Raw genomic sequence first — 24,929 nt, forward strand, 5'->3', positions numbered from 1 at the left:
AAGTGATTTTCCTGCCTTGGCCTTCCGAGTAGCTGGGATTACAGGTGCACGTGATCACACCTGGCTAATTTTTGTATTTTTAGTAGAGATGGGGTTTTGCCATGTTGACCAGGCTGGTCTTGAACTCCTGACCTCAAGTAATCCCCCTGCCTTGGCCTCCCAAAGTGCTGGGATTACAGGCATGAGCCACCGCACCCGGCCAATCTAAGTGTTTTTATGCTGGGTTTGAAGTAGCTGAGATTACGGACACCTACCACCAAGCCTGGCCAATTTTTGTATTTTTAGTAGAGACAGGGTTTCACTAAATTGGCCAGGCTGGTCTTGAACCCCTAACCTCAAGAGATCCCCCTGCCTCGGCCTCCCAAAATGCTGGGATTACAGGCGTGAACCACTACACCTGCCCCTGAACTGTGACTTCTGATTAACTGTCACTTGAACAAACATCTGTGGAGGATACAATGAAATCCATATGTAGGGTTGGGGAGACAGGGATAGACAGAACACACAGTTCTTCTCCTTAAAGAGTTTGTCATCTCTCGCTGCTCTGAAGCGGGTAGGTTGATATCTGTGCCTTGCTTGCCCCTTGTAATAACGGTGTCAATTCAAACCCATTTTTGACAAGGGACACCAGCCTGCAATAGGATTGTTACCTAGATTATTCGTGTTTGTGTTTAGGGGAATGTGGAATGTGGGAGTGGCTGTTAGATAACCACCCAGGACACCATTGGCTGCAACTACTTTGTTCGTTGAATTTTTTTGTCTGGGGGAAATCAAATGTGTAATAACTTCTGACTTCTCAACATCATGATTTATAGGCAGTACTAGTACTTTCCACTGATTTCTGACGTGCTGAGCTAGCTTAAACTACCTATTCTTCACATCACATTGGACATCTAGGAAATCTAATTTGTACCAAAGTGGTCAGGAATTGAAGTCTGTCCTTGTGCGAGTTTACTATTAGGTTGGTGCAAAAGCAACTTTTAAATATATCATCATTCAGTTTGAGTGATCCTGCAACCCGTATTTGTTAGTGCTGTTTTCTGGAGTGCCGAGCCACTCTTTGGGTGAAGTCCGGGTATAATTTTTAATGTACATCTTATATATGTGGGATAAGTAATTTTTTGGATAATTCTACTTTTAAAAAAAGCCACTTTATTCTTATTGACAAAGAAGTACATAGATTTCTCATTTTATTCTTGTTTACCTACACAATGATCTCAATTATACAAATGTATGAGAGGACTCCTCGGATATTATCACTGGATTTGGCACTTTCCTCAAAGTTCTGGAACGTGGAGTACTCTAAATGTTTTATGGAAGCATTCACACACATTTTAATTTCAGGCTTTTCAATTGTCTTCTTGCCTTCACCTGAAGATATCCTAAAGTAGGAGGAAAATAAAACCTTTATGAAGAGCCTGACATTCTGGTTTCCAAATACAAGGGGTTTCTTGCAGGGCATCATTCTTTCTTCTTTCCCAGGAACTCTGCCAGAAGACGTCATTGTGCTCAGAGCCCCCTCCACTGCACTGTCAATAGAAGCTGGTGAGCTGGGTGCAGTGGCTCACGCCTGTAATCCCAGCACTTTGGGAGGCCACGGTGGGCAGATCACCTGAGGTCAGGAGTTCACGACCAGCCTGGGAAACATGGTGAAACCTTGTCTCTACTAAAAATACAAACATTAGCCAAGCTGGTAGTGCACGCTTCTAGTCCCAGTTACTTGGGAGACTGAGTTGCAGTGAGCCGAGATTGCACGACTGCACTGTAGCCTGGGTGACAGATTGAGACTCTGTCTTAAAAAAAAGAAAAAAAAGAAGTCAGTGAAAACTCGGCAGCACCGGGAAAGCCCATTATCCTTAGCAAGGCTGACAGGAAATGAATTTGCTTGTGCATCTCCAGTCAAGGGCAATGCCATTAAGGTCTGCAAAACTACAATATCCCAGTCTAAAGATTTTTAAATTCTATTGCTGGCACACCAGTATGACGCTTTCGTTTCAATTAGACCAAGGGCTGGAAACCTAAGTAACAAAGACACAGTGATTATGGTAGAAAACAATTACAATTTGAAAGAAACAAGTGAATTCTAAAAGGAATCTGTGTGTTGAGTTAACTATAGAATATAGGTAACTCTGTATAGTATAATATTAATTTAATGTATAATATGATTCATGTATAGAACAATAGCATATAATTATTGGATTAGTCTGTTCTCACACTGCTATAAAGATACTACCTGAGACTGAGTAATTTATAAAGGAAAGAGGTTTAATTGACTCACAGTTCCAAATGGCTGGGGAGGCATCAGGAAACTTACAATCATGGCGGAAGAGGAGAGAGAGCAAGTGTGTGAAGGAGGAACTGTTAGACATGCATAAAACCATCCGACGTCGTGAGAACTCACTGACTATCGTGAGAACAGCATGAGGGACACTGCCCCCATGATCCAACTGTCTCCCACCAGGTCTCCCTTGACATGTGGGGGTTATCGGGATTACAATTCAAGATGAGATTTGGGTGAGGACACAAAGTGTAACCATATTAATTATAGAACTGTTTGTTACACTTTAATGACCATAAGTTGAACCCGTTTTTAATTTTCGATAGTATTTTCTTTTTTAAAAAAATACTGTTATTTTTTGAGACAAGGTCTTACTCTCCTCACTCAGGCTGGAGTGCAGTGGTGTGATCACAGCTCACTGCAACCTCCACCTCCTGGGCTCAAGTGATTATTGTGCCTCAGCCTATGAAGTAGCTGGGACTGCAGGTGCACATCACCACGCCTGGATAATTTTTTGTAGGGAAGGGGTTTCACCATGTTGCCCAGGCTGGTCTCAAACTCTCAAACTTAGGGGAACTCTGCCTGCCACCATGCCCAGCTAATTTTTGCATTTTTAGTAGAGACGGGGTTTTACCATGTTAGCCAGGCTGGTCGTGAACTCCTGACCTCAGGTGATCTGCCCACCTTAGCCTCCCAAAGTGCTAGAATTACAGGCATGAGCCACCATACCCAGCTGAAAAGTAAACTTTCCTTATTGAATTTCTGACTTCCATTTCCACTGTCAATGGTAACTAATCGTGTTTTATATATTCTCTCAGAAAGAAAAAAAAAAACCAAATTGCCTAAAAAACAGAAATAAGCTCATATTCTTCATTATTTTAATATTAATTTAAAAACTGTTTAAACAATTATTAATACTATGAAAGAGATTGTCAATCAATTGTAAAGCATGGCCTTATTTGCACCCTGATTTTTAAAAATCATAAAAAACACACAGACTCCATTTTTTTTCAAGGTGCTTATTACATAAGTATGTTCACTTTATAAAAATTCATCAAGCCGTCTACTTATAAATATTGCAACATAAAGTTTACTTATAACTATTTATGACACAAGCAACAAATTTTAACAGTGACTTTTTTTTTTTTTTTTTTAGGACGGAGTCACGCTCTGTCCCTCAGGCTGGAGTGCAGTGGCGTGATCTCGGCTCACTGCAAGCTCCGCCTCCCGGGTTCACGCCATTCTCCTGCCTCAGCCTCTTGAGTAGCTGGGACTACAGGCGCCCACTACCTCACTCGGCTAATTTTTTGTATTTTTAGTAGAGACGGGGTTCCACCGTGGTCTCGATCTCCTGACCTTGTGATCCGCCCGCCTCAGCCTCCCAAAGTGCTAGGATTACAGGCGTGAGCCACCGCGCCCGGCCAACAGTGACTATTTTTGATAATATTAAGAAATTGTTAATTTTTAAAGTGTGATAACAGTATTTGGGTTATGTTTTTTGTTTTTGTTTTTGTTTTTGTTTTTTGAGACGGTCTCACTCTGTTGCCCAGGATGGAGTGCAGTGGTGCACAAGCAACAAATTTTAACAGTGACTATTTTTGATAATATTAAGAAATTGTTAATTTTTAAAGCGTGATAACAGTATTTGCGTTTTGTTTTTTGTTTTTGTTTTTGTTTTTTGAGACGGTCTCACTCTGTTGCCCAGGATGGAGTGCAGTGGTGCAATCTCGGCTTACCGCAACCTCTACCTCCGGGGTTCAAGTGGTTCTCCTGCCTCAGCCTCCCGAGTAGCTGGGATAACAGGTGCATGCCACCATGCCCGGCTAGTTTTTGTATTTTTCGTAGAGACTGGGTTTCACCATATTGGCCAGGCTAGTCTCGAACTCCTGACCTCGTGCCTCCCAAAGTGCTGGGATTACAGGGTTAAGTGTTTTTTTTTTTTTTTTTTTTGAGACGGAGTCTCGCTCTGTCACCCAGGCTGGAGTACAGTGGCCGGATCTCAGCTCACTGCAAGCTCTGTCTCCCAGGTTTATGCCATTCTCCTGCCTCAGCCTCCCGAGTAGCTGGGACTACAGGCGCCCGCCACCTCGCCCGGCTAGTTTTTTTTTTTTTTTTTTTGAGACGGAGTCTCGCTGTGTCACCCAGGCTGGAGTGCAGTGGCGCGATCTCGGCTCACTGCAAGCTCCGCCTCCCGGGTTTACGCCATTCTCCTGCCTCAGCCTCCGAGTAGCTGGGACTACAGGCGCCCGCCACCTCGCCCGGCTAGTTTTTTGTATTTTTAGTAGAGACGGGGTTTCACCATGTTAGCCAGGATGGTCTCGATCTCCAGACTTCGTGATCCACCTGCCTCGGCCTCCCAAAGTACTGGGATTACAGGCTTGAGCCACCGCGCCCGGCCTCTGGCTAGTTTTTTTGTATTTTGTAGTAGAGACGGGGTTTCACCGTGTTAGCCAGGATGGTCTCGATCTCCTGACCTCGTGATCCGCCCGTCTCGGCCTCCCAAAGTGCTGGGATTACAGGCTTGAGCCACCGCGCCCGGCCGGGTTAAGTTTTTAAAAGTCTTTATATTTTAAGGTATATATTGAAATGCTTATGGATAAAATCTAGGATTTTCTTCAAAATAATCTCATGTGTTTCTGGAAAGGGGATGGGAATAGAAGTGAAACACTGGCCATGATTTGCTAATTGTGAAGGCAAAATGATTTGAGTCATTATACTATTCTCTCCAATTTTGTTTATATCTCATTATACTATTCTCTCTACTTTTGTTTCTATTTACCATTTTCCATAAGAAATTGAAACATATTTCCATAAAATATTTTCCAACCATACAAACAGCTATACAAACAATAGTAATGGAATCAAATAGTGCCTGCCTATGTGCCAGGCACTCTTTAAGTCCTTTACATATATTAACTTATTTGATCCTTAGTATACCCTGTGAGATATACATTCTTCACCATGCTACAGGTGAAGAAACCAGATTAAAGGCTGGGCTCAGTGGCTCACGCCTGTAATTCCAGCACTTTGGGAGCCCGAGGTGGGCGGATCACCTGAGGTCAGGAGTTCGAGACCAGTCTGGCCAACATGATGAAACCCTGTCTCTACCAAAAATACAAAAATTAGCTGGGCGTGGTGGCTTGCACCTGTAATCCCAGCTGGTTGGGAGGCTGAGGCAGGGGAATCTCTTGAATCTGGGAGGAGGAGGTTGCAGTGAGCTGAGATTGCACCACTGCTCTCCAGCCTGGGTGACAAGAGTGAGACTCCATCTCAAACAAAACAAAACAAAACAAAAAACAGAATAAATAGCATTTCCTTTCTTTTCTTTTTTCTTTTTGAGATGGAATCTCACTCTGTTGCCCAGGCTGGAGTGCAGTGGCTCGATCTCACCTCACCACAACCTCCTCCTCTCAGGTTCAAGCGATGCTCTTGCTTCAGCCTCCTGAGTAGCTGGGACTACAGGTGTGCACCACTATGCCTGACTAATTTTTGTATTTTTAGTAGAGACGGGGTTTCACTATGTTGGCCAGGCTGGTCTCGAGCTCCTGAACTCATGATTCCCCCTGCCTTGTCCCTCCCAAAGTGCTGGGATTACAGGCGTGAGCCACCTCGCCTGGACTTTTCTAGGGTCACAGAGTTTGTGGAGCCACATGCATTCATGTGAACACATGTGTATTCACCTCTTAGCTTAAGACATAAAACCTATTTGACATAAGGGAACACTACTTATATGTTGGGTTGGAACATGAGATTGGTGTTTTTATATGTCATAAATGCATAAACATTGGCAGTGTCATGTGGTTTAACCCAGTATCTCTTTCCAAGTGTATCCTCCATTAACTCTGCAGGTAACAACTCTCATCATTCCCATGCATTTCTTTGAACTTGTACTTCATATGAATGTATACCTAACAATAAATATAATTGTTTCTCATGTTTTTAAATTTCTTGATAGCATACTATTGGCATTTTGGTGTTTTGCTTTTTGTCTTCAACTTATGTTATGAAATCTATTTATGTTGATATATTTTTATTTTATTTATTTATTTATTTATTTATTTATTTATTTATTTATTTATTGAGATAGAGTCTCGCTCTGTCGCCCTGGCTGGAGTGCAGTGGCGCGATCTGGGCTCACTGCAAGCTCCGCTTCCAGCGTTCACGCCATTCTCCTGCCTCAGCCTCCGGAGTAGCTGGGACTTCAGGCGCCCGCCACTATGCCCAGCTAATTTTTTGTATTTGTAGTAGATACGGGGTTTCACCGTGGTAGCCAGGATGGTCTCGATCTCCTGACCTCGTGATCCTCCCGCCTTGGCTTCCCAAAGTGCTGGGATTACAGGCAGGAGCCACCGGGCCTGATTTATGTTGATATATTTTTAAAACGTACTGTGGTATATACTCATACTCTGACATACTATACAATAGTGAAAATACATGAACTAAAGCTAAACTACCTGCTTAGTATCCATTCATGTTATGAGTAAACTAATTTATGTAACCAGCTACCTACTGATGGACACTTTGGTTGTTTCCAGTCTTGTGATAAGCAGTGCTTCTACAAATACATATGGCATACTTAAATGAGTATGTTGAAAGCATAAACTCCTATAAACGATGGCAGTTAATATGTTTTTTTTTTTTTTTTGAGACCAGGTCTCACTTGCAGTACAGTGGTGTGATCATGGCTAATAACAGCCTCGATCTCCCAGGCTTAACCAATCCTCCCACCTCAGCCTTCCAAGACACTGGGACTACAGGCACGTGCCACAACTCCTGACTAATTTTTTTTTTTTTTGAGAAGGAATCTCACTCTGTCTCCCAGGCTGCAGTGCAGTGGCGCGACCTCGGCTCACTGCAAGCTCCACCTCCCAGGTTCACGCCATTCTCCTGCCTCAGCCTCCGGAGTAGCTGGAACTACAGGCGCCTGCCACCACGCCCGGCTAATTTTTTGTATTTTTAGTAGAGACAGGGTTTCACCGTGTTAGCCAGGATGGTCTCCATCTCCTGACCTCGTGATCTGCCTGCCTAGGCCTCCCAAAGTGCTGGGATTACAGGCGTGAGCCACCGTGCCTGGCTTTTTTTTTTTTTTTTCCCATCAAACCTGTCAGCAAGAAGTAGAAGGATGGATTTTGTAAACCAAAATGCTTTGGTCAACATTGTAAAAAGTTTCTAGGATATCTCAAAATAGGCTGGGCGCGGTGGCTCATGCCTGCAATCCCAGCAATTTAGGAGACTGAGGTGGCCGGATCACTTGAGGCCAGCAGTTCGAGACTAGCCTGGCCAACAGGCAAAACCCCATCACTACAAAATACATATAAAAATTCACCAGGCATGGTGGCACATGCCTGTAATCCCAGCTACTCGGGAGGCTGAGGCATGAGAATCGCTGGAACCCAGGAGGCAGAGGCTGCAGTGAGCCAAGATCAGGCCGCTGTACTCCAGCCTGGACAACAAAGCAAGAGACTGTCTCAAAAAAAGAAAATATAAAAGCAATACCAGGCTGGCATAGTGGCTCACACCTAATCCCAGCACTTTGTGGGGCTGAGGCAAGAGGATTGCTGGAGCTCAGAAGTTCAAGGTGACTGTGAGCTATGATCGCACCCACTACACTCCAGCCTGGGCAACAGAGCAAGATCCTGTCTCTTTAAAAAAACAAAAAGGTCGGGCGCGGGGGCTCACGCTTGTAATCCCAGCACTTTGGGAGGCCGAGGTGGGTGGATCACGAGGTCAGGAGTTCGAGACTAGCCTGACCAACATGGTAAAACCCCATCTCTACTAAAAATACAGAAATTAGCTGAGCGGGATGGCCGGTGCCTGTAATCCCAGCTACTCGGGATGCTGAGGCAGGAGAATCACTTGAACCCAGGAGGCAGAGGTTGCAGTGAGCCGAGATCACACCACTGCACCCCAGCCTGGGCGACAGAGCAAGACTCCATCTCAAAAAAAAAAAAAAAAAAAAAAGGAAAATAAATAAATAAACAAAAAGAAGAAAAAAAGAAAGCCACTACTGCCATTCATTGAGGGTCATTGGAAGGGTTGTTAATAATCCAAACTGAGGCAGACATATTAAGGATCAAGGGGAGGTAGCAAAAGAAGCACCAAGAGTAAGCAGTGAAAAAGGTTAAATATTCCCACCAACAACCCAGATGTACAAACTCTTCCATCATTTGCATTCACAGCTCACAAGCTCACAGAACCTTCCAAATGGATTTTCTCTAGAGCAAGCAGCTGTTTCACCAAAGCTACATTAAAGTGACTTGCTATAATATATTATAACTTTAAAGACTCCCTCTGTTCCCATACTTCTAGTATTTTCCTCTTGTTTTGTTTTATCAGCCACAGCATCAAACTGAGTAAACATTTTCCAGCTCAACCACAAAGTACTGTTGGCTTTGTCTATCCACACTTATAATTGCTCTTAAGAGGAAATATATTTTTCTGTGAGACCAAATGAGAATCTTCATGAGAATTAGTGTGCACCATTTGGAAAATTTTCAGAAAGGATAAAATAAAATCCAATCAAATCTGTTCATAAAGCAAAATAAGATGATTAGCTCTGCATTTTTATCCATTAAATTAAAAGTGTAGAGCCAGAAATGGTGGCTCATGCCTATAATCCCAGCACTTGAAGAGGCTAAGGTAGGCAGATTGCTTGAGCCGAAGAGTTTAAGACCAGCCTGGGCCGGGCGCAGTGGCTCACGCCTGTAATCCCAGCACTTTGGGAGGCCGAGGGAAACCTACTAAAAATACAAAAAATTAGACGGGCATAGTGGCGGGCACCTGTAATCCCAGGCTGAGGCAGGAGAATGGTGTGAACCCAGGAGGCTGAGCTTGCAGTAAGCCGAGATCCGGCCACTGCATTCCAGCCTGGGCGACAGTGAGACTCTGTCTCAAAAAAAAAAAAAAAAGTAAAACAAAAAAACAAAATTCATCCTTGACTGTGTGTAAAAACATATGGAAATATGAGGTGTGGGTGTAGATCTCCATCGTTCGGTGTGTGAAAAAAAGAAAAGATTTAGAAAGCATCAGCTTGTTTTATCAACTAACCACCAGAATTTTTTTTTTTTTTTTTTTCTGAGATGGAGTCTTGCTTTGTCGCCTGGACTGGAGTACAGTGGTGTGATCTCGGCTCACTGCAACCTCCGCCTCCCAGTTTAAGTGATTCTCCTACCTCAGCCTCCCGAGTAGCTGGGATTACCGGCGTGCACCACCACGGCCAGCTAATTTTTGTATTTTTAGTAGAGATGGGGTTTCACTGTGTTGGCCAGGATGGTCTCAATCTCCTGACCTCCTGCCCACCTCAGCCTTCTAAAGTGTTAGGATTACAGATGTGAGCCAATGTGCCCAGCCACCACCAGCATAGTAAATGCCTTTGGTCATCTGTGACAAATAAGAGTAAAATCACACTTTTTTTTTTTTTTTTTGAGATGGAGTCTCACTCTGTGGCGCAGGCTGAAGTGCAGTGTTGCGATCTCGGCTCAGTGCAGCCTCCACCTCCCAGGTTCAAATGATTCTCATGTCTCAGCCTCCCCAATAGCTGGGATGACAGACACGCACCTTCAGGTCTGGCTAATTTTTGTATCTTTAGTAGAGATGGGGATTCGCCATGTTGGCCAGGCTGGTCTCCAACTCCTGGCATCAAGTGATCCGCCCACCTTGGCCTCCCAAAGTGCTGGGATTATAGGTGTGAGTCATCACGCCTGGCCAAAATCAAACATTTTTCCTCCTGCTATTCGAGTCACATATATATCTTGCAAATTAATTTATTTCTATTTAATCTGGTAGGTACTGTTTTGGTTTTAAGTTTTGTTAAATATGCAATGGCAAAATTAAAGTAAGATTAGATTAAAAATCGCTTGTCAGCCTTTTGGCTAAGATCAAGGATAGATTAGATAAAAAAGACAAAAATATATAGTTGACATTCGAAGTTCTTCACATGCGAAGACCTCGAACTGTTTCAAAATTACCTTCTGCTACTCCCCTCGATAAGTCCTCTATTCAGGGTAGACTTGTGTATTACTTGTTCTTAAAATATGTTACATCAGGCTTTTTTTGTTTGCCAGGAAGAGATTCACTCAGATAATTTTAAGATAAAGGGGTTTATTATAAATACCCAGGACCCAGGCTTTGTTGTCTGGTGTCTTCTTGAGGGGTTGCTCGCTTCCTTTCTCCCTCTCACCAATCCTCTCTGCATTCTCTATAAATTCTGGAGGGAGATAGTCTGGACTAATTTCCATTGCCCCAGGAGGAAAAGTCCTTTGAGTAAGTCCACTCCATGGGTCAAGTCCCAGGCTGTGGAGAAGCTGCCCTTGAGTCAGGCCCACTCTGTTCCAATCAGTGGCCACTTCTGTGTAAAGAATGAGTAGGACCACTGTCATGGGTAGGCAGTTCAGTTGGAAGGGGGTACTTACTGTGTGACCCTTGGATTGTCATATCCAGACCACATCTGAAGCATCTCGCCTCCCTGCATTTGCTGGCACCTATCCTTTTTGTCCATAGAGTGTTCTCCATGAATTTGCACATGTTGTGAACTTAGCTGAAATCTTAATAGGTTAGGCAAAGCCTGTCTCAAATGCCGCAGTCTCCTAACATCCTCCATGTGTGATCATTATATGATCATTAATGATTAGTGAGTCATTACAGAGGACACATATTATGTGCTACCCAATTTTTTTTTTAATTATTAAGATTATATACTTAATCATCTCAAATACAGCATAAGTTCTCTGAGGGCAGGAACCATATTTTGTGTATTTTTATTTCCCTCAAAGTGTTTAGGGCATGGATTCTATGTAACAGATTATGGTTTGGTGCCTTTCACCAACTTAAAAAAAATCACATTTGCTTCTAAGGAAAAAGTAATGTATACTTATTTGCAAGAAAACAATACTCTCATAAAGAAGTTGTTGTGCATGGAGGGTGCCCTTATACAATTATTATACTGTGGTAAAATGGAAAGTTCAGAAAGGACTCAAAAGAGATTTGAGGGAAAAATCCCCAAGTCTTAGATGAGCTGAAGCCTGAGGTTCTCAGCTTACTAGAAAATCCTTAAGTGTTAGAAGACTGGAAATAAAGGTAGCTGAGACAAAGGCATCCTGAATAGGAAGGTCAAAATGAAGGTTTAGCTAAAGTGGTACCTGATGACTGGCTTGTTAGAAATTCTTAGAGGAAGAGTGCAGAGGACACCGTCTAAATCAGCAGATCACATGGCTACCAGGGGCAAAGTTATGATTTGAGACCAAGGAGGTAGAAAAAGGCCTTGGAAAAAAAAGACTTTTTTAACAGGCTGTAGGAGCACAAAACTAAGCATACTTATATTTCTTAACTTAGAGTTGAGTTTATTATGGAGAGGAGAAGAAACAAGTACTAATAAGGACAACAGTGACCACTGATGGCTTTAAATCAGTGATTTAAAGATGGCCAGTGATTTCCCTCAGGGATATGTAGTATATATCCTCAAGTTCCTGTATTTTCTAGTAAATCTGTGCCCTTGACCTCTGTGTTAGGGACCACAGCAGTTGGGATGGGAGAAGGTACGCTGCTAGAGAAGAAGAAAGAAGAAAGGATGGGAGAGAACATGAACTAAAAGGTGGAAGACTTGAAGGCGAAAGCTCTCTCTCTCTGCATCGGAGAAATGTGAAACTAAACCAAAATGAAATATCACCTTATATCTGTTAGGATGGCTACTATTAAAATAAAAACAAAAGCAAAAAAATACACACCAGAAAATAACCAGTGTTGGTGAGAATGTGGAGAAATTGGAACCCTTGTTGGTGGGATTATAAAAGGGAGCAACCACTGCTTTTTTGGAAGCAGCATTAGAGAGTTATCCAAGATGGTGATAGCAAAGGATTCACTGAGGAGCTCCCCAGATACCAAAGGATTAGATTTATTTTCTCTTCTATATGGTGGAGATAACTTACTATAGTGGACTACATAGTTTGTCATTGTGGAAAAAAGAGAATAAATAAGAGAAGACTGATTTAGACATTTTTGGAAATAAGAAAGGTGATAAAATATTAAATTAACTTCTATTTATAAGAAGGAATTAGTGGATTCTTTGTTTATTAAAATGACCACTAGTCAATAAAAATAATCTGTGTTTGATAATGTGCTACATTGTCTCCGTGAAATATCAGGGTTCCAACCAATTGATCTTGAAGTCTACCTCGTTGATTTCTGAGCCTGATGACCAGATTTCTAGCAGAGTGAGGGGACTCATAGAAGGTCTTTCTTCCTAGTCAGGGGCCCCGTTAACTATTCTTTTCCTTTTTTTTTTTTGGGATGGAGTTTTGCTCTGTCGCCCAGGCTGGAGTGCTGTGGCATGATCGTGGCTCACTGCAACCTCTGCCCCCTGGGTTCAAGCAATTCTCCGGCCTCAACCTCCCAAGTAGCTGGGATTACATGTGCATGCCACCACACCAGCTAATTTTTGTATTTTCAGTGGAGACAGGGCTTTACCATGTTGCCTGGGCTGGTCTCGAACTCTTGGACTAAGCGATCCACCCACCTTGGCCTCCCAAAGTGCTGGGATTACAGGCATGAGCCATCACACCCTGCCCAACTGTTCCTTCCTTAAGGGGCTTCAAAGGTGGGAAGAAATAAAAAGTAGCTATTCTTCTGGGAAATGTTACATGAGGACTAATTCAGGAAAGTATAATGTCCCTGTATCATTCAATCTTACAGAGTATTTGAGCAGTCTTTCTAGCTCCCAATTTTAAAGAGGGTTTTGATAAATTTGAGCACGTCCAAGAAAGATAGTGCACAAGGTTATGGGAAGAATTGTGAAAATATCTGCATCTCTTTATTTGAAGAAAAATTCTATTGACAAGAGGAGTTAAGTTTATTTCATGTGGCTTCAGAAGGCAGAAGTTGGATTACTGGGTGGAGGCTGCAGGAAGTAGATATCTCCTTAAAATAAGAACTTTCTAACATTTGAGAGAGGAATTGGACACCTTGTGAAGCAGGGAGGACCCTGTGCTTGGAGTCTTTAAGCAGAAACTGGTGAGCTACCTGTCAGGGATATCATAAAGGGGATTCCCACACTGGAGAGGACTGCCCAGATGACCTCAAAGTTTTCTTGAGTCTGAAGGAGCAAGGTAAAGCTGTAGATTTTTGAGCAGCATATATAGGGGTACATATTTGTAAAAAGGTTTCACCTTTTTCTAGGAGCCTCTTAGGAACCAAGATCACAAATGTTGGATAATCATGGTGGAGGTAAAGAAAGCCTCTTACTTCTAAAGCATCCTATACTTTGTTAGATAAGAGAAGTAAAAATATTAACATCTACTTAGGTAGAATTCCCAAATACTTTATTTTTTTATTTTTATTTTTATTGTTTTTAGACAGAGTGTTGCTCTGTCGCCCAGGCTGGAGTGCAGTGGCGCGATCTTGGCTCACTGCAAGCTCCGCCTCCCGGGTTCACACCATTCTCCTGCCTCAGCCTCCCGAGTAGCTGGGACTACAGGCGCGCGCCACCACGCCCAGTTAATTTTTTGTATTTTTAGTAGAGACGGGGTTTCACCGTGTTAGCCAGGATGGTCTCGATCTCCTGACCTCGTGATCCGCCCGCCTTGGCCTCCCAAAGTGCTGGGATTACAGGGGTGAGCCACCGCGCCTGGCAAATTCCCAAATACTTTAATCTTTATGAGTAACAGACATAAAGGGAATATATGTATACTGGTTCTTTAAAAGACAAGTTCCTAATAACATTACAGATAGACTGCATGTTAGTGGACTCTGGTAACTACTTTTACATAACATAAACCACATTTTATTTTGTTCTTCAACACATCCTTTTTTTTTTTTTTTTGAGACAGAGTTTTGCTCTTGTTGCCCAGGCTGGAATGCAATGGCGCCATCTCGGCTCACCGCCACCTCCGCCTCCTGGGTTCAAGCGATTTTCCTGCCTCAGCCTCCTGAGTAGCTGGGATTACAGGCATGCGCCACCACACCTGGGTAATTTTGTATTTTTAGTAGAGACGGAGTTTCTCCATGTTGGTCAGGCTGGTCTCGAACTCTTGACCTCAGGCGATCCGCCCGTCTCAGCCTCCCAAAGTGCTGGGATTACAGGCGTGAACCACCGCGCCTGCGACAACACAGCCTTATATTTAGTTCCTTGTTTAGTAGGCAATGATGTAAATTTTGCATCAGGCAGGATATCAGAATTGAACCTAGTGACAACTAAACATTTGAAGGATTTGAAAGCATTCTTATGGTACAAGTAGTATTGCCATGGAATTTGAATCCTTTCAGTATTAAAAAGGATCCACAGTCTACAAAGATCAGCATTGTTGATAACTATAAAATGGTTACTAGGGAAGGATGGTTGTCATTTTAGGTGCTTGGTGTTTACTGTGGTTCTCATAAAAGTAAATGCTTTATGCTAACTATAGCAGAAAAATATTTTGTCAGATACAAGGTTTATAAGAAACTAATTTCATCTGATACAAGGTATATAAGAAACATAGAGATGCTACACATTCTATAATTTCCCATCTTCCCTGCTTAGTTGAGTTACTACTATTTCAGAAATATGGAAAAACATAGACCCCAAAGAAAGGAGAGGGATAAAGTTTTGCCCTATTATAAAGGAAGATGTGAGTTTTATTTGCATGGTATGCTCTTTCTTTTATTGTTGTTTTATTATAAAGCTGAAACATGCTTATTATAGCATCTTTTGGAAATGAGTGCATTATTTTTAAACCTCCCATCTGCCACCTCAAAACTACATTTCTTTTTTCTTTTTTGGATAATATAAACTTACAATTCCTTTTGATCCAAAATTTTAAAATAAAACCAGAAGAATGTGGTTTACTTCAAGGAGAACTTCAATTTATACTGTTAAAAACTTATAGATATTAAAAATGCAAGAGAGGCCGGGCGCGGTGGCTCAAGCCTGTAATCCCAGCACTCTGGGAGGCCGAGGCGGGCGGATCACGAGGTCAGGAGATCGAGACCATCCTGGCTAACACGGTGAAAACCCGTCTCTACTAAAAAAAATACAAAAAACTAGCCGGGCGAGGTGGCGGGCGCCTGTAGTCCAGCTATTCGGGAGGCTGAGGCAGGAGAATGGCGTAAACCCGGGAGGCGGAGCTTGCAGTGAGCTGAGATCCGGCCACTGCACTCCAGCCCGGGGGGACAGAGCGAGACTCCGTCTCAAAAAAAAAAAAAAAAAAAAAAAAAAAAAAACGCAAGAGAAACTTCAAATTAAATTTTTATATCTAGTGATGCCATTTGTTAAATCATTTTGTCAAAGAAATTAAAACAAGTTGTAAATAAGTAAATTTAAGGTTTGTAAAAGCTCTGACTTGACCATTATTAGATTGTTACATGCACCTATGCATGTAACAGAATTGCACACATACCCCATAAATTTGTACAAATAAAAAAAAAGGCAAATCTAAACATGCTTCTTTAAGAAATTAAAGTTTTAATGTTAAATTATTTATATGAAAGACCAGAATAATATTTATATTTTTCAAAGAATTTAATGATATTAAGGCATATTAGTTATCAAATAATAATTTAGAAAAGTTGTAATAAGACAAGTAGATTTTACCATTGTTATTTACTCTGAAAACCCTTGTTAATAATTTTATCTCGTTATGTCATTACATACTAACAATTAGATATGAATTATTTTATATTTTGGTTTATCATATTACTGAATAACCAAATGATAGAAACTTAAAGACTGAAATGTACTAAGAGATGATTTTGTTATATACTATCTTTCATAAATGAGAAAACTAAAGCTCAGATAGAAATAAAATTTTCTTGTCTTTTTTTTTTTTGAGACAGGATCTTACTCTGTCACCCATGCTGGAAGGCAGTGGTGCAATCTGGACTCACTGCATCCTTTGCTTCCAAGGTTCAAATGATTCTCCCACCTCAGCCTCCTGAGTAGCTGGGACCACAGGCGTATGCCACCACGCCCGGCTATTATTATTATTATTATTTGTGGTTTTTTTGGTAGAGATCGGGTTTCACCATGTTGCCCAGACTGATCTGGAACTCCTGAACTCAAGTGATCTGCCTGCCTCGGCCTCCCAAAGTGCTGGGATTGCAGGCGTGAGCCACCGCACCCAGCCAATAATTTTCTCCATTGAGTAACAAGCAGCTCCTCAGCACTCCATAATCACATTTTATTTGGTTTATAGAGTAACTAATTGTTGACTTTACTCCCATCCACTGTGTTAGAAGACATTTTACAATGCACACACAGAACTCTCAAGTGCTTTTGTGACAAGATGTGAATTTCAATTTAAGATAAGCTATAAAAGATTATGAAAATCCTTTGGAAAGTTTTCATGCAGTTACTAGTTTATTTGCTCAGATTTCTCACTTGAATGTCTTACAAAATTCATTGATGTGTATTAAGATTTTATTTGTAAGGATTTGATGTCCTTAAAGTAGTATTTTGATAGACAAGTTTTCTCGTTTGGAAGAAGAATCAGATCATTTGTTGGGAGATAGCTGATTAAGTGATTAATAGAAGCAGAGTATGTAGTTATCTTATGTGTTTATTGCTTTGTCTATTCCTAGCTAATAAAGTAAAATAATCCCATGACAAATACTTCTGGAAAAGCAATTTAGGTATGATTAAGTCAACAAGGTCTATATGTAAGCCTAAATTTACACTTAGTGATTTTCAGGCATCAGGTTTAATTTCTTTCGTCTATATGAGTTGGTTGCTTTGTTTTCTTTTTTGAGCCAAGGGAGATGCTGAATGCAGAGATGAAGCACTTATTCTGCCATTCCCCCTTCTCTTCCTCCTCCCCAAACTATTTTAACAGGGAATCAGTATCAAGTGCTTTCATCAAAGGGTAAACTTGCTGCCAGGAGTCTCATTTGCCTGCCAACATAAAAGCTTGGCTATAGATTTTTGATTTTAGGGTAACACAGCTCTTTCCAGGAGGAGGCAGTGACAGAAATGGACTCTAGGCAACTGCGAGCATAATAGAATAGAATGAGCCTGGACTGTAGAGTCAGAAAATAACTAGATTTGGCTCCTAGTCCAAAGATGATAACATGTTTGTTATGAAAATCAAATGAAGTAATGAATGTCAAGCAACAATAGCAGTATCTGGTACATGCTGCATAATTTTTAATTCTCTCTCTTTCCCCTACAATCTAATTGGACTTCTTTTGGATTCCTTTGGAGACTAAACTTTGCAATAATAGAAGTAGGGACAGAGAGCAATCCCAGAAGCCATCTTATCTGTGGATGTTATTTTCCAATAAATGTAGAAGAGAGATTGAGATTACCACTCTCCAATGTGACCCATCCCTAACCCCCACTCTAACTTCAGTGTAAAGCTAATTAAACTAGATTCCTCAGAGATTCATGTTTGGATATATTACTCAGAGACTTGACATGATGATAACCAGCCCTCATTCCAGGGAAAGGTAACCCAAGAGTGGCCCCAGTTGCTCACGGAGTCTCAGTGCTCAGGTAAAGTGTATAACTATTTCTCTCAGTGAAAGATGAACAAGACCTACAGACCCTAAAGTTAGATAAATGTCAAGATCCAGGTACAGGATGAGAAAGGAGAACTAGATTAATTTTTTTTTTAAAATTTTTCCGAGACGGAGTCTTGCTCTGTCACCCAGGCTACAGTGCAGTGATGCAATCTCGGCTCACTGCAACCTCTGCCCCCCGGGTTCAGGTGATTCTCCTGCCTCAGCTTCCTGAGTAGCTGGGATTACAGGCGCCTGCCACCATGCCCGGCTAATTTTTTTTTTTTTTTTTTTTGAGACAGGTTCTTACTCTGTTGCCCAGGCTGGAGTGCAGTGGTGCGATAATGGCTCACTGCATCCTCGACCTCCCCAGCTCAGGCGATCCTCCCAGTTCAGACTCTGGGAGTAGCTAGGACTACAGGTGTACACTACCATGCCCAGCTAATTTTTGTATTTTTTGTAGAATTGGAATTTCACCATGTTGGCCAGGCTAGTCTCCAACTCCTGGGATCAAGTGGTCCACCTTCCTCAGCCTCCCAAAGTTCTGGAACTGCAAGCATGAGCCACAACATCTGGCTGAGATGAATTTTTTAAAAATTTGTGATAAAATATACATATCATGGCCAGGTGTGGTGGCTCACACCTGTAACCCTAGCACTTTGGGAGGCTGAGGTGGGCAGATCACCTGAGGTTGGGAGTTCAAGACCAGCCTGACCAACATGGAGAAACCCCGTCTCTACTAAAAATACAAAATTAGCCTGGCGTGGTGGTGCATGGCTGTAATCCCAGCTACTTGGGAGGCTGAGGCAGGAGAATTGCTTGAACCCAAGAGGTGGAGGTTGCGGTGAGCCGAGATTGTGTCATTGCACCCCAGCTTGGGCAACAAGAGCGAAATTCTGCCTTTAAAAAAAAAAGTGTACATATATATATACACACACACACACACGCATATAATATATATTATATATAGACATGCATATTATATATCATATATAGATATGTACACATACATATTGTAAAACTTGCCTTTTTTTTTTTTTTTTTTTTTTTTTTTTTTTTTTTTTGAGATGGAGTCTCACGCTGTCGCCCAGGCTGGAGTGCAGTGGCGCGATCTCGGCTCACTGCAAGCTCCGCCTCCTGGGTTCACGCCATTCTCCTGCCTCAGCCTCCTGAGTAGCTGGGACTACAGGCGCCCGCCACCGCGCCCGGCTAATTTTTTTTTGTATTTTTAGTAGAGACGGGGTTTCACTGTGGTCTCGATCTGTGACCTGACCTTGTGATCCGCCCGCCTCGGCCTCCCAAAGTGCTGGGATTACAGGCTTGAGCCACCGCGCCCGGCCAAAACTTGCCTTTTTAACTATTAAATTTTTTTTCAATTTAAATAGAGATGGGTTCTCACCATGTTGTTCAGGCTGGTCTCAAACTTCTGGCCTCAAGCAATCCTCTCACTTTGGCCTCCCAAAGTGCTAAGGCTACAGGCATGAGCCACCACACCTGGCCACCTTTTTTCTTTTCTTTTCTTTTCTTTTTTTAAAATAAAACTTTATTTCAAATAAGTCCAGTGGTATGTGTGATACAACAAAGGCCTGTTGTAACAAGCAATTTCATTTCAAAACGGCATAGAAGTACAAATCTGAAAGTGTTTAACAATGATCAATGTCTGCTAAAATGTATATTAAATTGATCAACATACCATTTTTGACATAATTATATATCCTACTCTTTAAGTATAAGGAGTTAAATTTTCATCACAAAACATGAGGATCACCTGACAGTTTCTACAAAGGTAATGAGCTGTGAAAGGTATTCCCTCATTTTGCTTTGAAAATACACCCCCAGGTTACTAAGAGAAATTCTGACTTCGCCCAACTGTGTTATTTAAGTGTAATTCTGCACTTGTCATCTACTGTTGGCTTCACGGCTACTCCTCTTCCTATCTGATCTCAACAAATTAAATGCTAATGTTTCTCAACTCTTTGGCTAAGGGCAATTTTTTCTCCTACTTTTGTGCACACAGAATTAGTGAGAACTATTTTACCCAAATCATCTTTGACTGCACTCTCTTTTTCCTGTAGACAGAGATCCTGTGTTTACTATAAGAACTTCATTCATGGACAGCTTTTGTACTTTTTCTGCTTTTTTGCCTTCTTCTATACATACACCTAGAAGCTGTCTAAAAAGTAAATAGGACATTTCCGGTCCTGTGACGATCTTAGGTACAGTTCCAACTGTACCAAGCACCTGTCCTGCCATTCTGCCAACACTGGGTACATTTTTGTTCCAACTCCAGTAAGACTCCCTGGAGCAGTGTGCTGAGGATCATCGTATTCTGCAAAAAGTGTTACAAGTTTGGAAATGATTGTTTTACACAAGTTTTCCTTCACTATTTTTGGGAACAATACTAGGTCTGACTCCTGTCTCCTGGACCACCTTTAATACGCCTTTTAAAATACTGCCACCAGTTGTACTCCTGGGTGATATCATCAATATCACAGCCAGGTTTGTTAACATCAAAGGAACCCCAACAATAAGTTGGGGTTCTGAAGTAAAGTCTCTTGGAGGTACTGGAATTTTCGTTTCTTTTTTTTAAGATGGATTTTCGCTTTTGTTGCCCAGGCTGGAGTCCTATGGCATGATCTCAGTTCACCTCAACCTCCACCTCCCGGATTCAAGTGATTCTTTTGCCTCAGCCTCCTGAGTAGCTGGGATTACAGGCATGTGCCACCATGCCCGATTAATTTTTTTTTTTTTTTGTATTTTTAGTATAGATGGGGTTTCTCCATGTTGGTCAGGCTGGTCTTGAACTCCTGACCTCAGGTGATCCGCCCGCTTCGGCCTCCCCAAGTGTTGGGATTACAGGTGTAAGCCATTGTGCCTGGCTGGAATTTTCTTTACTGTGTACTCATGGACAACTTCAGGATTGTATTTCAGCTGAGCAGATATGAAAATAATAGGAGGCTCTTCTGCTACTCTACTTTATATCAATACAATTGAAGGATCTGTTCATACTGTTCTTTAGCCTGACTTTCTTTTACCAAATTAATTTTATTTTATAGAATGAAAGTATGTTTCACCTTCATAGTATCTATGGCAGCCAGGTATTCAGAAAAGTCTGAGGTTGAGGACAAGATTCATTGCCAGCTATCAACAGAAGGGTCACATCCATCACTGCTGTACCGTTCAACAAAGTAGCCATCAAAATATCATGGCCAGGACGGTCAACCAAGGAAACATGTGTGACTAGGTCAAAGTTTCTTTTGGTCCCTGGAATGTCTGTAGGAAGCTCATCAAGGTGTACTGCTTCCACAGCATCTGTAATATTCTGGCCGAGGAAACTTAAGTCATCAAGTTTATAAATCTTGGCATTTAGCTTAACCAAACTTGATAGTAATATTTCTTTACAGTTCATTTTTGAACCTGACAGTGTGAATGACAGAAATAGTTTTTACAATTATTGATTTTCTATGAGCAACATGATCAATTGTACCTATATTAGTTGTGACTCATCTGCTTGATAACTTTGCGTAAAAGTAGAGTCCATTCGGTCACATCCTCATGCATAGCATGGTATCTTTAGCCCCACTGGTGTACCACAAGGGTGTGGTAGTGCCAGGACTGGCCATCTGACTTACTCAGGTTGGTACCATTGTCTTGGCTTGTCCATGGTAGGTCTGATGGTGCCTAGTGCCCCTGGCATGGATCTCATTTTAACCATTTTAAAGTGTACAGTTCAGTGGCATTAAGTAGATTCACAGTGTTGTGCAACCATTACCACTATCTGTCTTCAGATCTTTTTTCATCTTGCAAAACTGAAATTCTATACCCATTAAAAAATAACTCCCTATCCCCCAGACCCTGGCAACCACCATTTGCTTTCTGTCTCTACAAGTTTGACTACTCTAGGTACCTCATATAAATGGAGCCATACCTTATTTGCCCTTTTGTGACTGGCTTATTCTGCTTAGTATAATGTCTTCAAGATTCATCCACAAGGTAGCAGATGTTAGAATTTCCTTCCTTTGTAAAGCTGGATAACATTCCATTGTATATATATACCACATTTTATTTTATTTATTTGCCCATTGAAGGACACTTGTGTTGCTTCAATGGGCAAATGGCTATTGTGAATAATGCTGCTATGAACATGGGTACACACATACCTGTTCGAGTGCCTGCTTCCAGTTCTTTCTGGTATGTGCCCATAAATGGAATGGCTGGATTATATCATAATTTAATTTTTAATTTTTGAGGAACCTCCATACTGTTTTCTAGGGTAGTGGCACCATTTTATATTTCTACCAGCAGTTTACAGGAGTTCCAACTTTACATCTTCTCCAATACTTTTTCCTTTCTTTTAAAATTTTTATTCATTTATTTTTATTATTTTATTTTGTTTTTTTGAGATGAAGTCTCGCTGTCATTCAGGCTGGAGTGCACGATCTTGGCTCACTGCAACCTCCGCTTCCCATGTTCAAGCAATTCTCCTGCCTCAGCCATTCTAGTAGCTGGGATTACAGGTGCACGCCACCATTTCTGGCTAACTTTTGTATTTTTAGTAGAGATGGGGTTTCACCTTTTTGGCCAGGCTGGTCTTGTAACTCTTAGTCTCAGGTGATCTGCCCGCCTCAGCCTCCCAAAGTGCTGGAATTACAGGAGTGAGCCACCGCGCCCTGCCTACATTTTGTTTTTTTAAATAATAAGTAATATGTGTAAAATAGTAGACTAATCCTTAATAACATGAATTCTGATGTATAATACATAACCTGTCTCAGTTCCTAGCCTAGAATTCACTCACATAGGTTCTTGTTGAAAGAATGAACAAGAATCCACACACCACATGTACAATTAACTACCTATAGAAAAGAAGCTAGGAAGCAGTATAACACAACTTATTCATCCATCCATTCATTGGGTCAATGAAATGGAGTATATGCCATGTACAATGTTAATTATTAGGAGTTCAAATTTCAGCAAAATTTGGAGTTAAGACAAATGTGGTTCCTTCTCTCCAAGAGCTCATATCCTGGCCTCTCTCGAGGGAGGAAGGCTGAATCAGCAGGATATGACAGGTCAATTAAAATATCCTTTCTTTTTTTTTTTTTTTGAGATGGAGTCTCGCTCTGTCACCCAGGCTGGAGTGCAGTGGCGCGATCTCAGCTCACTGCAACCTCCACCTCCCGTATTCAAGCAATTCTCCTGCTTCAGCCTCCCAAGTAGCTGGGATTACAGGCATGTGCCACCATGCCCTGCTAATTTTTTTTTTTTTCGTATTTTTAGTAGAGACGGGGTTTCACCATATTGGCCAGGCTGGTCTCGATCTCCTGATCTTGTGATCCACCCACCTTGACCTACCAAAGTGCTGGGATTGCAGGCGTGAGCTACGGCGCCTGGCCTAAAGTATCCTTTAAAAACACCTAACCCTTCCACTCTTCAGACTACATTTTTTCAACCTACATTATGATTAGCAATGTTACTGTATTCTAGTTTTGCCGACATGCATTTTCCTTTACATTAGTATATGTACGTAGTATATACACTGGTGTAGTGAGATATAGTACCGATCTAGCGTGTGTGTGTGTGTATGCTATATTTATATCTCACAGGAATTTACTTCATATGATTCAGGCCCTCTGGAGTTCTGGGAGTGAAGTAAGTCCTCATAGCTGTAAGGTATTCACTGCATGTAATGAATTAACTTCTCTCTGCATCTAGAATGGTACCAATTATTTGCTATTGTTGGGAGAATTGATAAATAGTCACTCAATTTTTTGTGCTCTGTGTTCAAATGAAGAACCCCTTTTGAGAAAGTCAGCCTCAGTGCTCCCCTCCCCTCCCCTCTCCTCCGGTCCCCTCCCCTCCCCTTTATTTTCTTGAGATGGAGTTTCGCTCTTCTTCCCCAGGCTGGAGTGCAATGGCGCAGGCTGGAGTGCAATGGCGCAATCTCGGCTCACTGCAACCTCCGCATCCTGGGTTGAAGCCATTCTCCTGCCTCAGCCTCCCGAGTAGCTGGGATTACAGGCGCCCGCCAACACAGCCAGCTAGTTTTTTGTTTTTTGTTTTTTGAGACGGAGTCTCGTTCTGTCGCCCAGGCTGGAGAGCAGTGGCGCGATCTCTTGGCTCACTGCAAGCTCCGCCTCCCGGGTTGACGTCATTCTCCTGCCTCAGCCTCCCGAGTAGCTGGGACTACAAGGCCTGGCTAATTTTTTGTATTTTTAGTAGAGAAGAGGTTTCACCGTGTTAGCCAGGGTGGTCTCGATCTCCTGACCTCGTAATCCGCCTGCCTCGGCCTCCCAAAGTGCTGGGATTACAGGCGTGAGCCACTGCGCCCTGCCTTGTATTTTTAGTAGAGACGGGGTTTCACCATGTTGGCCAGGCTGGTCTCGAACTCCTGACCTCAGGAAATCCACCCATCCCGGCATCCCAAAGTGCTGGGATCACATACGGGAGCCACCGCGCCCAGCCGGCTTTTCATTTTCAAATGAAGTAATAAAATTGAGCTTCTGAACCTGCAAAGCTGAGAAACTATTCATCGCACTATGGTTATGACAGAATTATGTAGGACACCAAGATAGTTAACTCTGTAGTGACATTACTGCTTCTGCCTTCTGTGTGAATTCAGAATGAGGAGGGCATACATTGGCAACTGAATCATAGTCTGATTTCCTTCCTGCAGAGGCAGGGAGAATGTGCTTATTTTTTGTGTGTGGGATTCATGTGTCTTCAATGCAAATTATTTCTCAGTAGTCAACAAAATGCTGTAAAAATCATGCTATCATTTTGTTCATTATAGTGAAGCCATGCACTGAACTGCCTTCCTGAAGATAAATGTATACATAGTACCTTGCTCCTGAGGATCTGCATTACTCTTTCTACTTACTTAACAACTATTTATTGAGATCCTACCACGTCCTTATTACTGTGCTTGGTCCTGATAATACAAAGGTGAACTGATCCTGTGGTCTAGTGGTGGTGGGAGACAAGTGAACAGGCAATTATAATTGCTAAGTGTTAATAAATGACCGAGAAGGCACAGGATGCTGTGGTTACAGAAAAAGAGACCCCTAACTTAGGCTAAGGGGATTAGGGCAAGGCTTCCTGGAGCAGCTGATAACTAAGTTAAAACCTTGAATTGAATGGGAGTCAGCTAAGTAAAGAAAAAGAAAAGTCTTTCTTGGAAAAAACAGTACAT

At 41.9% G+C, this 24,929-nt stretch overlaps 1 protein-coding gene and 1 pseudogene across 1 annotated transcript in view; one reads left to right on the forward strand and one right to left on the reverse strand.

Moving 5' to 3' along the window:
* Positions 1 to 24,929, forward strand: part of ANK2 (ankyrin 2) — a 695,731-nt gene that overhangs the window by 81,902 nt on the left and 588,900 nt on the right. The gene's annotated exons all lie outside the window — the stretch shown is intronic.
* On the reverse strand, positions 19,615 to 21,943 carry LOC100429245 (eukaryotic translation initiation factor 2 subunit 3 pseudogene; annotated as a pseudogene).

Source organism: Macaca mulatta, chromosome 5 (genome assembly GCF_049350105.2).
Source record: "Macaca mulatta isolate MMU2019108-1 chromosome 5, T2T-MMU8v2.0, whole genome shotgun sequence".
Taxonomy (NCBI): domain Eukaryota; kingdom Metazoa; phylum Chordata; class Mammalia; order Primates; family Cercopithecidae; genus Macaca; species Macaca mulatta.